We start from the raw sequence: 11,169 nt of genomic DNA, 5'->3' as shown, positions 1-11,169 counted from the left end.
GTACAGTGCACCACACTTCTTGGGGGAGTCTTCCATCGAAGAATTTCTCACGGACCTATCGTATCCACAACTCCCGACAGGCATGCATAAGGACCTGGAGGGACCTATTACCAGGGCAGAGATTAAAGCAGCTATAGGCAGACTCTCACACAATAAAACACCGGGCCCAGATGGACTGCCGGTGGAATTCTTTGAAGCATACTCTGAGAAATGAATACCGCGCTTGGAGATATTATATAAGAAATCGCTCGAGGTGCAACGTCTTCCTTGCACCACCACCCAGGAGCTGGTGGTGTCCTTGTCCAAGCCAGGTAGGGACCCGGCAGGCATGTCAGGCTATCGCCCCCTGTCACTGCTGTGCACGGAATACAACATTTTAAGCATGGTATTGGCTAACAGAATTCAGCCATACCTTCATAAGTTGATTCATATGGATCAGTGTGGGTTTATACCAGCTAGGAGTACTTCATTAAACCTACGCAGACTTCACCAGAGCATGTCTACTGATCTCACACACTATCCAAACGCCGGCTGCATATCCCTAGACATGAGACAAGCATTTGATACGTTGTCGTGGGAATACATGTTCAGGGCCATTGCACGCTTTGGTTTACCCCCCGAATATGTAAAATGGGTAAAGCTACTATACGCGGGACCCACGGCAAGAGTCCGAACCGGGAAGCTTATCTCCAGGGAATATGGTATCCACAGGGGTACGCGACAAGGCTGCTCCCTGGTCCCGATATTATTTGTTCTGGCACTGGAGCCGTTGGCACTCCGTATACAGCGAGAGGCCACATGGTGAGGTATCTTCATAGGCATATCAACACACCTGGTGTCGGCATATGCAGATGATCTTATCTTTTATATGGCGGACCTTTTGGAGGGACTGGGCTCGCTTTCCTGTATTTTTGCTGAGTTCCGAAACAATATCAGGCTTACCCATCAACGAACCTAAGTACAATGCCTTTTTCCTTCAGGACCGAACACACCCGGACTGTATTGCTTTCGGAGAGCTCCAGTTGCCAGTGGCCCCACATACCTTTAAATACCCGTATTAATGTGTATTGCTCACAGTCGGACATGTTGGAGGGCAACCTGGGAAAAGCTATTCGGGGAATACGTTTGCAGGTAGCTTTCTGGATCATGTTGCCATTATCGGCTATAGGCCGCGTGGCTTTATCTAAGATGGTGGTACTTCCCCGTCTTTTGTATTTACTTCACAAACCTACCGTTGTTAAGACTCACAACAACTCTTAGTCTACTAGACACTATCCTGATAGATTTAAAATGGGGGACAGGTCGACTCCGAATAAGTATTCGGAAACTCCAAATCAGTACACGAGGAGGTGGCCTGGGGGTGCCAGACTTCAGAGCTTATTACTATGCATGTCAAGCACAGTGGCTGTCCTACTGGACAGCAGGGCGTAAAATACAGGAAATTGATTACAATTCAGGCACATCGAACAGGGAACACTCCATGCTTTACTACTGCCCATAGTAAACACCCCCAGTGCTACCAAACCTTCTCCAGACGTCACTGCAGTGCTGGGGGAGGGCGCTGCGATATACTTTTAGTGGCGGTAGATATGCTGCTAAAATTCCATTGGGAGGGATACCATTGGCGAGAGACAGGCTGCCGCAAAGAGTTCTTGGACCCTGGACGGATGTGGGTGTGGAGACTATTGGAGCACTTATGGACCACAACACTTTCATACAAGCTACGGGAGCTCCTGCCACACTCTACATGACACATGCAGTCCTACTGCTCTACATTAAAAGAGGAATGTGGAAGAGGTGTGGCGCAGCGGCCCGAGTGCCTGACTCCGGACCACGGGGTTCACATTTTGATCTCCGGCACTGGCGGCAGGTTAGCCCAGCACCATGTGACTCTGGGCAATAGCTTGCTTAATCTTCCCGATGGCCCCCAGCGCCAGGACACCTCTCCGGAGGTAGCTGTGCGCTTTACAACTACTGGTATTTCATTTAATTTCATAAAAGACAATGGGCCCCACAGCGGGAGGAAGCCCAGACAAATGAATTTGTTAAATCTCTGTATTACATGGGACGTGGAAGCCACCTCATTAAATAGTTATACCTCAGTATCGGTGCGCATGCCCAAATCCCGCTGGACGCCTCGCGGGCACAGTGGGTGGCAGATCTGGGACGGGACTTAACGGACAGGGAATGGGGGACATACTGCTGTACCCACGGAAAAATGCTTAGTTCAAGTTTATTCAATGTATGATTATACACAGATCTTACTTGACGCTACAAAGGCTACACAGAATGTACCCGGAAACAGCACATCACTGCCCCCAATGTAAATTGCCTGAAGCAGATCTCATCCATATGGTGTGGACGTGTGATTGCATTGGTGAGTTTTGGAGGGGGGTTATACATATGTTGGGAAACATTACACGCCTTCCCATGTGGAGTACAGCTCTAGAGTGCATATTTGCTATTCGCAAACAAACAAAGACACAGAAGGTTCAGCTCCGTTTTATGGACTTTACGCTGATAGTTGCAAAAAGGTCCATCACCATGCGTTGGAAATCAGCCAGAGCCCCCACCATATGTATGTGGCATAATTAACTGCTTCGATGGGCGGGAGATGAAAGCGCGGCGCTGCGTAGAGAGGAGACCCGTGGCCTAAGGAAAAACCCAATCTCCTTGGAGTGGGATGCAATGGTGGAAGCATATAGAAATATCAACCCGGACGATACCTCAGCCGTACCAAATACTCAATAGTAACTGCAATCGCATAGTGTTATGTGTATTAACCCCTGAAGGTTATAGATGGAGCAGTGTGATCAGCAATTGGGCACAAAGACATTAAACTAGCTGGAGACGGTCAATTGATTTATACACTGAACAGTCAAAGCCGGAGGCGGGGGGGGGTGGGTGTTAGAGGGGAGGAGGGCGGGGTTATTGGGTGTTGATTTGTTATAAGTACTCTGATAAGTGACCTGTACATCATAGTGTGAGAATTTACTGCACAGATATAATTATTGGATGTAATTTCTGAGGATGATCATGATGTTGGCTATGTAACATATTGGATGCAGGCCTTATAAACCACACAATTACTACGATGTATATGAAGATGTGAACAATATTTTTTTGTTTGGAACAAAACAAAAAAAAACAATAAAGTTTGTTTAAAAAAAAAAAAGAGAATTGTGAGGTATTAAAATATAAAGTAGCACATCAGTGCAAGGAACATGCAAGGTGGCCAATAGACAAAGTGGATAATGTTATTATGGCTTGCAAAGTAGACTGGGTGAGTCCCTCACCAAAAAGCCTCTAAGGAGGACTGTGCCGCAATCAAGTTCAGGGACCCACCAATTATGAGGTCTCTGCTGAACCGACTCAAGCATGCAAGGAACCAGAGGAGCAAGATACGTGCTCTTCCCCTGGGCAGCTTTTATCATCCACCCTTCAAAAGGGTTATTGATCTCATTAGGCACAGGCCAGACACCACAGTAGCACATTTGTCCTTGGCCTCAATTGCTACAAAAATTAGTTTCATGCGATTATGTGGTTTATCTGACATTGATTGACTTGCCTCTGCTCCATTCTTCCATTTCATTGCACCACTAAACATGCCCGCACATGAGCTCGCTACTAGGCCTGGGCAGTAAACTCTGCTCCATTCGCGGAGTTTGCAGATTTTTCCACACTCCGCGGCGCTCTCACTCGCCAATCTCAAGTTGATGAGCACAAGCATAAAAATTCCATCTCCTGATAAGATTTCTCAACGCAGGCGGTCGGATTTCTCAACACGGGCGGTCACGGATGGTCGTGACTGCTCGCAGTGAGAAACCTTCCGCTCGTGTTGAATGGAAAATCTACTTGAGCAGCAGAAAGGAAGTAGCGTCCTTTGACCTGCGCATGGTGCCAATCGCACTGATTTTACAGTGCCAGACAAATACCCGGCGCTGAAAATCAACACAAACGTCATGACCAAACACACTCTGTGGCTCTCGAAACTCCGCGTAGCGTGGTGGAGGGAACTCTGCCCAGGCCTAACCAGGATACCCTCACGGATGATAGCGCGCTCTATAAAACTGCATAACATAACATGTAATCTACACAAAGCTCCATTAGCCTCCGTTCTACATGAATATTGGAAATGTCCTTCGTTAAACGTGTGTGTAATATGTTAAATAGCACATAGACATAACAAAGTCATAGGTAAAAGTGTAACCTACTTGTTGCATACCTTGTAACTTATTTAGGTAAGCACTTTGTGAATGGGATCCTGCTCATTAAGTGCCTTTGATCTCTATTCTATGCATTGTCCTATGCACACAGAGCAGTCAAACGTATATAATGCTATTTATTAAGTAAAACCGACCAGTGGGCAGCCCATGAGGAGAGGACACAATTAACAATCCTAATTTAAACTGTGCTGAACAACAGTCTAACAAAATCCCGGGTCCACATCCACGGTTTTGCGAAGTGTGTTCAGCAGGAAATACATCATGTCAGCGCAAGAATTTGATTAATGACCTGCGTGGCCATGCATAACACATCAGATAGGGTGGGCTTCAGCGCGGAATGTGTGATTTATGAGCATGTATTAGACAGGCTTCCTTGTTTGCAGCAGCTATGACATTTATAAAATGCCAGAAATTATTTATTTACCTACAGGCAACCTTAGAGGGGGATGGGGGGGCAAGGTGCATAAGATGAAGCACCGAGTAAGAAAGTGACTGAACAGATAAAAAAGGAGCTTAGGAACAAGTGAATGACCCACTAAGGAATATTTTTAACTGGCGCTTCTACGTATGTAGAGGCAAGTTCTTCATTGAACTTAGTCAGATTAGCGTTTATTTATAAATGGAAATAAATCAAAGTAACTGCAAATATAGAACTTGCTATGAAATCAACATCAAAAACAGATGGAGCAGCGTTTACAGCAAAAGTAGCCGAAACCCTTCGCAGCTCAATAGACTGACTCTTTTATTATTGAGCGAAAATCTGCCCCAAAATGCACACCTTTCAAAGGTTGTGAGTAGAAGTGGCACTTTCTCATACATTTTTCGCTGCTTATTCCTGTCCCATTAGAATGTGAACTAGAGGCACATACAAGTGTGGAACACAATTTGAGGAATGTCTTTGAATACTCACAGTTCAATAAGAGGTTAGGAAAATCAAATACCGCTTTGGTATGCTCCCACAAAGTACTGAGGGGCATATTATCAAGGACAGCGTTAAAAATTATCGCCGGTTCAGCGGCAGAAAACTGCCGCTAAAGCGGCGACAATGGGCTTGATAATATGCCCTGGAGAATTCCAAAAGAAGTCCATGTCCTGGTGTGAACATGGGCTTCTATTGGAATTCTCCAGGGCATATTATCAAGCCCTTTATCGCCGCTTTAGCGGCAGTTTTCTGCCGCTAAACCGGCGATAATTTTAACGCCGTCCTTGATACTTTCTCCTGGAATGGCCTCCACATTTTTTTATCTTAAAACGTGTCTGCTTGGTACGCTTACGGTGTGTACTCTGTCCCCATCCTTGCGATCTTTAGTAATTATAAAAACAATTTACAATTACATAGTGCTTACTACCCCTGACGAGGCATTAAAACACTTTGCAGCAAGTATCATGCTACTCCGGAACCCAAGATTAGAGTTAGAATCGGATTCCTTATTTAAACAAGTTGGTGCTCTCACAGGTGAGGAGATGTAGCCTAATGGCTAGAAACACCAAACCAGGATCGAATCCTGCCCGCGGCTCCACATTGTGTGATTCTGGGCAAATCACTTGTTCTTCCCCCTGCCTAAAAAATGTGTAAGTACTCTGGTTCTCTTGTAAAGTGCTTTAATTCCCTTGGGCTAGGTTTGCACTATATAAGTCTGCAAATCAGAGATCGTTTTTTCTAGGTAGCTCAAGAAAAGACTCTACATATTTATAAAACACTTGATAAGATGTATAAAGTAGAGATCAAAAAAGATAACACAGACCCCCCAACCAAAACAATTTTTTTTTCTCTGTGATGAGCGGGCCTTGAAAGGGGCGTGTCATTGTGCCAAGAAGTACCCATGAGGTACTTTTGCCCCATCCTCATCCGCAAACACCTCCTCAAAAAAACTGAAAGAAAGCTTGCTCTGGCTTGTGCCAATGTCTTGGGGTGGTTTCACACCCTTTAATGAACGTCTGCAGTTCAAAGCCTCAAAAAATGTACTGAAATCCACTGCTTGCATTGTTTTTCAGCTTGTTTTCCCAGCCAATGTGCGATACCAGCTCCTCATGGACGACCATGTGAAGGGAGCCAAAACTGTGCGTCACACGGTGGCACAGTGTGAGTTGGCGGATCTAAATTACTACAGGTTATAATGGACCACTGGTTCTAAGTGACATGAAGAAAATGCTGTGGGGCTGCGATATCATATCCCACTATTGGAAGGAGGTTTTGACAGAATTATTGCAATGACTTAGCAGCCTCTTCACCAGTGCTTGATTTGCAAAAATTATAAGTGCCAGCGCCCTCAGGAGGCTACTGCAGCTTGCACCACACCTTGCCCCAGTCAGGGCTGCCAATGGCAGTCCCAATACAACTACTAACCATCACACTCACATAAGTGTGACAGAGCAGACTATTCCAGGTGCCAAAAGCCATCAGAATGGATTGGGCGGCAGTCAATAGTAATTTTTAATGTATATTGACTCAATAAACAACTGTTGTTGTGCTCATCTCTAAATTAGACAGTGAGTGCCACCTTGAGGCAGACTGGTACAAACCAGGTGTTGACAATTAAGTATGGGAGAGCACTGGAAACCAACGGCTCAAATTGAACACTGCTCTTCAGCCGCTAATGGTTTGAAAAGTCTAAATCATTAGGGAAGTCTGAAAGATCCACTCATTTTCTGAAAACTGTGAGACAAAGTGTGAGTAGTTTTCAAAAACTAATCCTACAAAACCTGATAACTATATCTAAACTTGATATTGAGCTACGGATTATGGATATTAGCAGGCAGACACCAATTAAACGTTCATGTTTAAATTATAAGACTCCAAATAGAAATGTGAGGCTCATTTATGTTCTTTTAGAGCTGTTTAGTTGAATCTGATTGATAAGCCTTCAGTCAATGAATTTTCCGAATGCTCCTAAAGTGAAATGAATGCCATAGCTAGTAGTTAATACAATATGAGGGGGTGTGATGTGCTCATATTGCATACATAGGGCCATATTCTCAAGCCCCTATTGCCACGGGACCGTCACTTGTTCTGACGTTCCCGTGGCGATAGGGTCAGCACCTTATTCTCAAGGCAGCATTAACCCACTTAACGTGGCTTTAAGCCATGTTAAGTGGCTTAACTGTGTCTTGTGAATAAGGCCCCTTTCACGCTAAACTTAGTGTGAAAGGGGCATGCAGTGGGTGTTTCACCGCAACACACATTGTACTCGACGCTGTCACCTATTCTCAAGGGTGGCGTTAATAGGTGGCAGTGGCGAACTTAAGACCAGGAAAATGCTGGTCTTAAGTTGGTGAAACGAGGAGAATTTTTTTATTTCTCCTCGTTTTTGCTTTTTCCATGTGTGCAGCACACATGGAAAAAGCTAAATGCTATGGTTTGTTCATGTACAGGAAGGTGTCCTTTCCTGTACATGAACATACCTTTTAAAAAATGCTATTTTGTAACTTTCATGTGTGCTGCACAAAGCAGCACACATGTAAGTTACAAAATGGTATTTTAGGATTGTTTATGTGCAGGAAGGGGCACCTTCCTGTACATAAACAACCCTCCCCTGCACACAGACACCCTTGCACTCTGGGTGCAAGGGTGCCTGCATTGGCGCTAAATTGTGAAACTTAGCACCATCGCAGGGGGAAACGCCAGACTGCACCACATTCTTGAGAATAGGGTGCAGCCTCGCGTTTCCGAAGTGGCGGTAAGAGGCGTTAAGCCAAGGAGGCTAACGCCTCTCACCACCACTTCATTGAGAATACCCCCCCCCCACCCCCAGTTTCCCCATGAGTCGATGTTTCTTATGTTTTATGTGTTGTATTTTGTGGTGCGGTGTGTTGCAATTTACATGTCATGTAATGTGATAACCTGTCCATGTAATGTAGTATTTATTATGGTAACAAAATTTAATTAAAGTAGAAGTGTGTATATTTATAGTTGGGAATCTAAATAATGAATTAAAATGAATACCTTAGCTCCTGAGATTTTTTGCTCCCCAGTGCGGTGCCTTTTGGTATATTTGTGCCACTTTGTGCTTAAGCCTTGATAACGTTAAGAAAAAGGTATCAAGGCCAAATTTGCAACCTTTTTCCCCACATGCTGGGGATTTTAAAAGTACCCAAGTGCATTTCCTTGGATAACATTTTGAAAATAACCAAAATACAGGAATATGTTGGGATGTCTGAAAAAATTGCAGTTAAAAAAAATGGTACTTTCTTTCTAAAATTCACATCAATAAAAGGTTTGCGATGCTCCGGTCACAATCTTACTAGCTTGCAAGAACAAGCAGAGTTCTTAAAAAAAATTACCAGAGTGATTTCATTGTTTTAAGTAGTAGATCGTTTTTTCTTATTTGTTTTGTGGTTTCTACTTTCTTGTAGTGTGTGCTGGAAACGTGTGTGGATCCAGAAAGCTGTACATATCTAATGATGTAGACAATATGCCAAAAATTTGAAAGGGGTGACTGATTTATGCTAATCACTCATATTTTCCCCAAAAAAGTTATTGTTGAAATGGAAAAAAATGAAAATAAATATATAACAAAGTCTGAAAATAAATTTGGAAAATAGCACTTAGTGGCAATGTTTTGATCTGAATTCCTTTGCAATGGCTGACTTATAAAAGCAACAATGTTACATACATTAGACAGTTGCAGCAATATATAGTACTTAGGTATTGCCTGTCTGGGCAACCAACAGAGGCAACAACTGAGCTGCAGGTTATAATGATATTTCATTGTGCACCGATCATGGATCAATTAATAAATTAACATGAAATGAATGAAAAAGTGGTATGAAAGAAAACTAGGAATTTTTTCAATATTCTCTGGATACTGAGTTTAGGAATTGTGGTTATTTACGCAGCCCTGGATTTGGGGTAACCCACAGGAAAGAATGATTCAGAGGGCATTTTGCAAAATGTGGTTTTTCCTGCACACTGGATTACACTTGGAAGCCAAAAATAGGGAGAAAGTCAATTGATATTGACAATGTTCTATTATTCTGTATTCCCACAAGTCTAACCAATAAACGGTCGCCACTTTTGTGGCCGGGCCTAGCGTCCTCTACAGGAAAAGCCTCTGAATGCAACTTGAAGATACCAAGTTTTCTTCTTGAAAATGTGCCCATTATGGCACTGTTGGAAGCTGCAGTATTTAGGGCCAGGGCTCCCCACCATCTAGAGAAACATTCTAAACTCAGACATTTCTGAAAACTAGCTACCATGAGGAGTCCAGAGTAGGGCAACTTGCATGGATCCCCTCTGTTATATTACCCAGAATGCCCGCAATCCTCAAACTCTGGCTAAAATCACACGTTTCTCACATTTCTGTGAATTAAAGAACAAGTATCAGTGGGGATCCATACGATTCCTACCCCCACATTCTAACTCTTCTCCCGCTAAAAATGATATCACACTTGTGCAGTTGGGCCTAGTGCAGTACTCATGACAAAATAGGCCGCCAAATGCAATATGAAAACATCAAGTTTTTGCCATGAAAATTGTCAAATTTTAGTAATATAGGTAGGTGTGGTATATGGGCTTAGGCATGTTCGCCACTGCGAAAAACCTGCTAAACATTGGAATTTCTGAAAACTAGACACCCAGGGATTCAAGGTGGTGTGACCTGCGTGGACTTTATTTTACTTGCATCTCTATGAGGTAAAGCTCCGGAATCAGTGAGGATGCACAACATTCTTACCACCCAGCAATCCCCCAAGTCGCCCAATAAAAACGGTACACCATGTGTGGCTGCCTGGATAAAAAATTTGTGTTTTCATAAAAGTACTCCCATCACACCCAACATTCAATAACTTTTGCATGATACCCCCCCAGGTTTGTCCTATCTGCTTTGATGGCTTTTGAACTCAGTGCACTTTACCTCTGCTAAGTGCTTGTGTTCCGCTATCAACATGGTCAAATTGACATACTTCTAATTGCTCTATTTAACTTACCCATTAGTCCCTAATATATGGTACAAAGTTAGAATTCATGGAGTCAAGCTGCTAGGTGCATACAAGAAATATCTGGAGGTCATTACTAACCCGCACGACAGAAAGTTATATATGCAATTTAGATGTGGTTCCCTCCCTCGTTCACAGCAGCAAGGGACCTTCCGCCTCTTTATACTACAGCCCAAGTTGCCCTCGGACTGCCGAGACAATCAAGCACATCCTCTTTGCCTGTACTATATACAAATCCCGAGACTCAAATGGCTAGCCCCAGTTTGTAGGTTGATGGGAATCCGTTGCCATCAAGATGCACTACGTATTCTAGAATCCGAATCAAGGACATTAGTAGTTTGTGCAGTGGCCAAATTCCTGGGGAAAAAGTGGCTTATTAGGAGGCACACATTAAGAATAGCTAAAGCACACCCTAGACTTTTTATAGTTTTTCTTAGTCAGTTTAGAGTATCATTTTAAGTCCCTTGTCCTAATAGGGTCCAGAACTGTGTATACTATATGGTGAACATTTAAACGGGCCATCTGTGTAATACTTCTGGGGTCCCATCCCATTTATACCATGGTTTTACCAATATATTCCCTATTTTTAATTGTTTTTACTTCTTGGTTTTAGCTGCTACATTTTGGTGGAGCGATGTGACTGAAAAATCAACTCTGTGCCTACATCGTACCATTATTATGCATGTAACATTATATTATTTTGCATCACTCACTTGCACTTCTGTGTAATCCCATGAGGGCTCACCTTCCAGCTTAGCTTTTGCTTTTTAAATTGCAATTTTAATTTACATTTTGGTGGAGCTATTTGACCAAAAATTGGTTGCAGTGTTTACATCATATTATTGTTATGCATGTAATATTGTATTATTGCACTATACGCACTTGCACTTTTATGTAATCCCATAGGGGTCACAACCTATGAGCACTCTCTTTCCAATTTAGTCTCCGCATTTTAATTGAAATTTTAATTATTTATAAAGTTGGTACTTCTTGATCTGTCAATCATCTT

Source organism: Triturus cristatus, chromosome 5_1 (genome assembly GCF_964204655.1).
Source record: "Triturus cristatus chromosome 5_1, aTriCri1.1, whole genome shotgun sequence".
Taxonomy (NCBI): domain Eukaryota; kingdom Metazoa; phylum Chordata; class Amphibia; order Caudata; family Salamandridae; genus Triturus; species Triturus cristatus.
Note: the sequence above shows the minus strand (reverse complement) of the source record.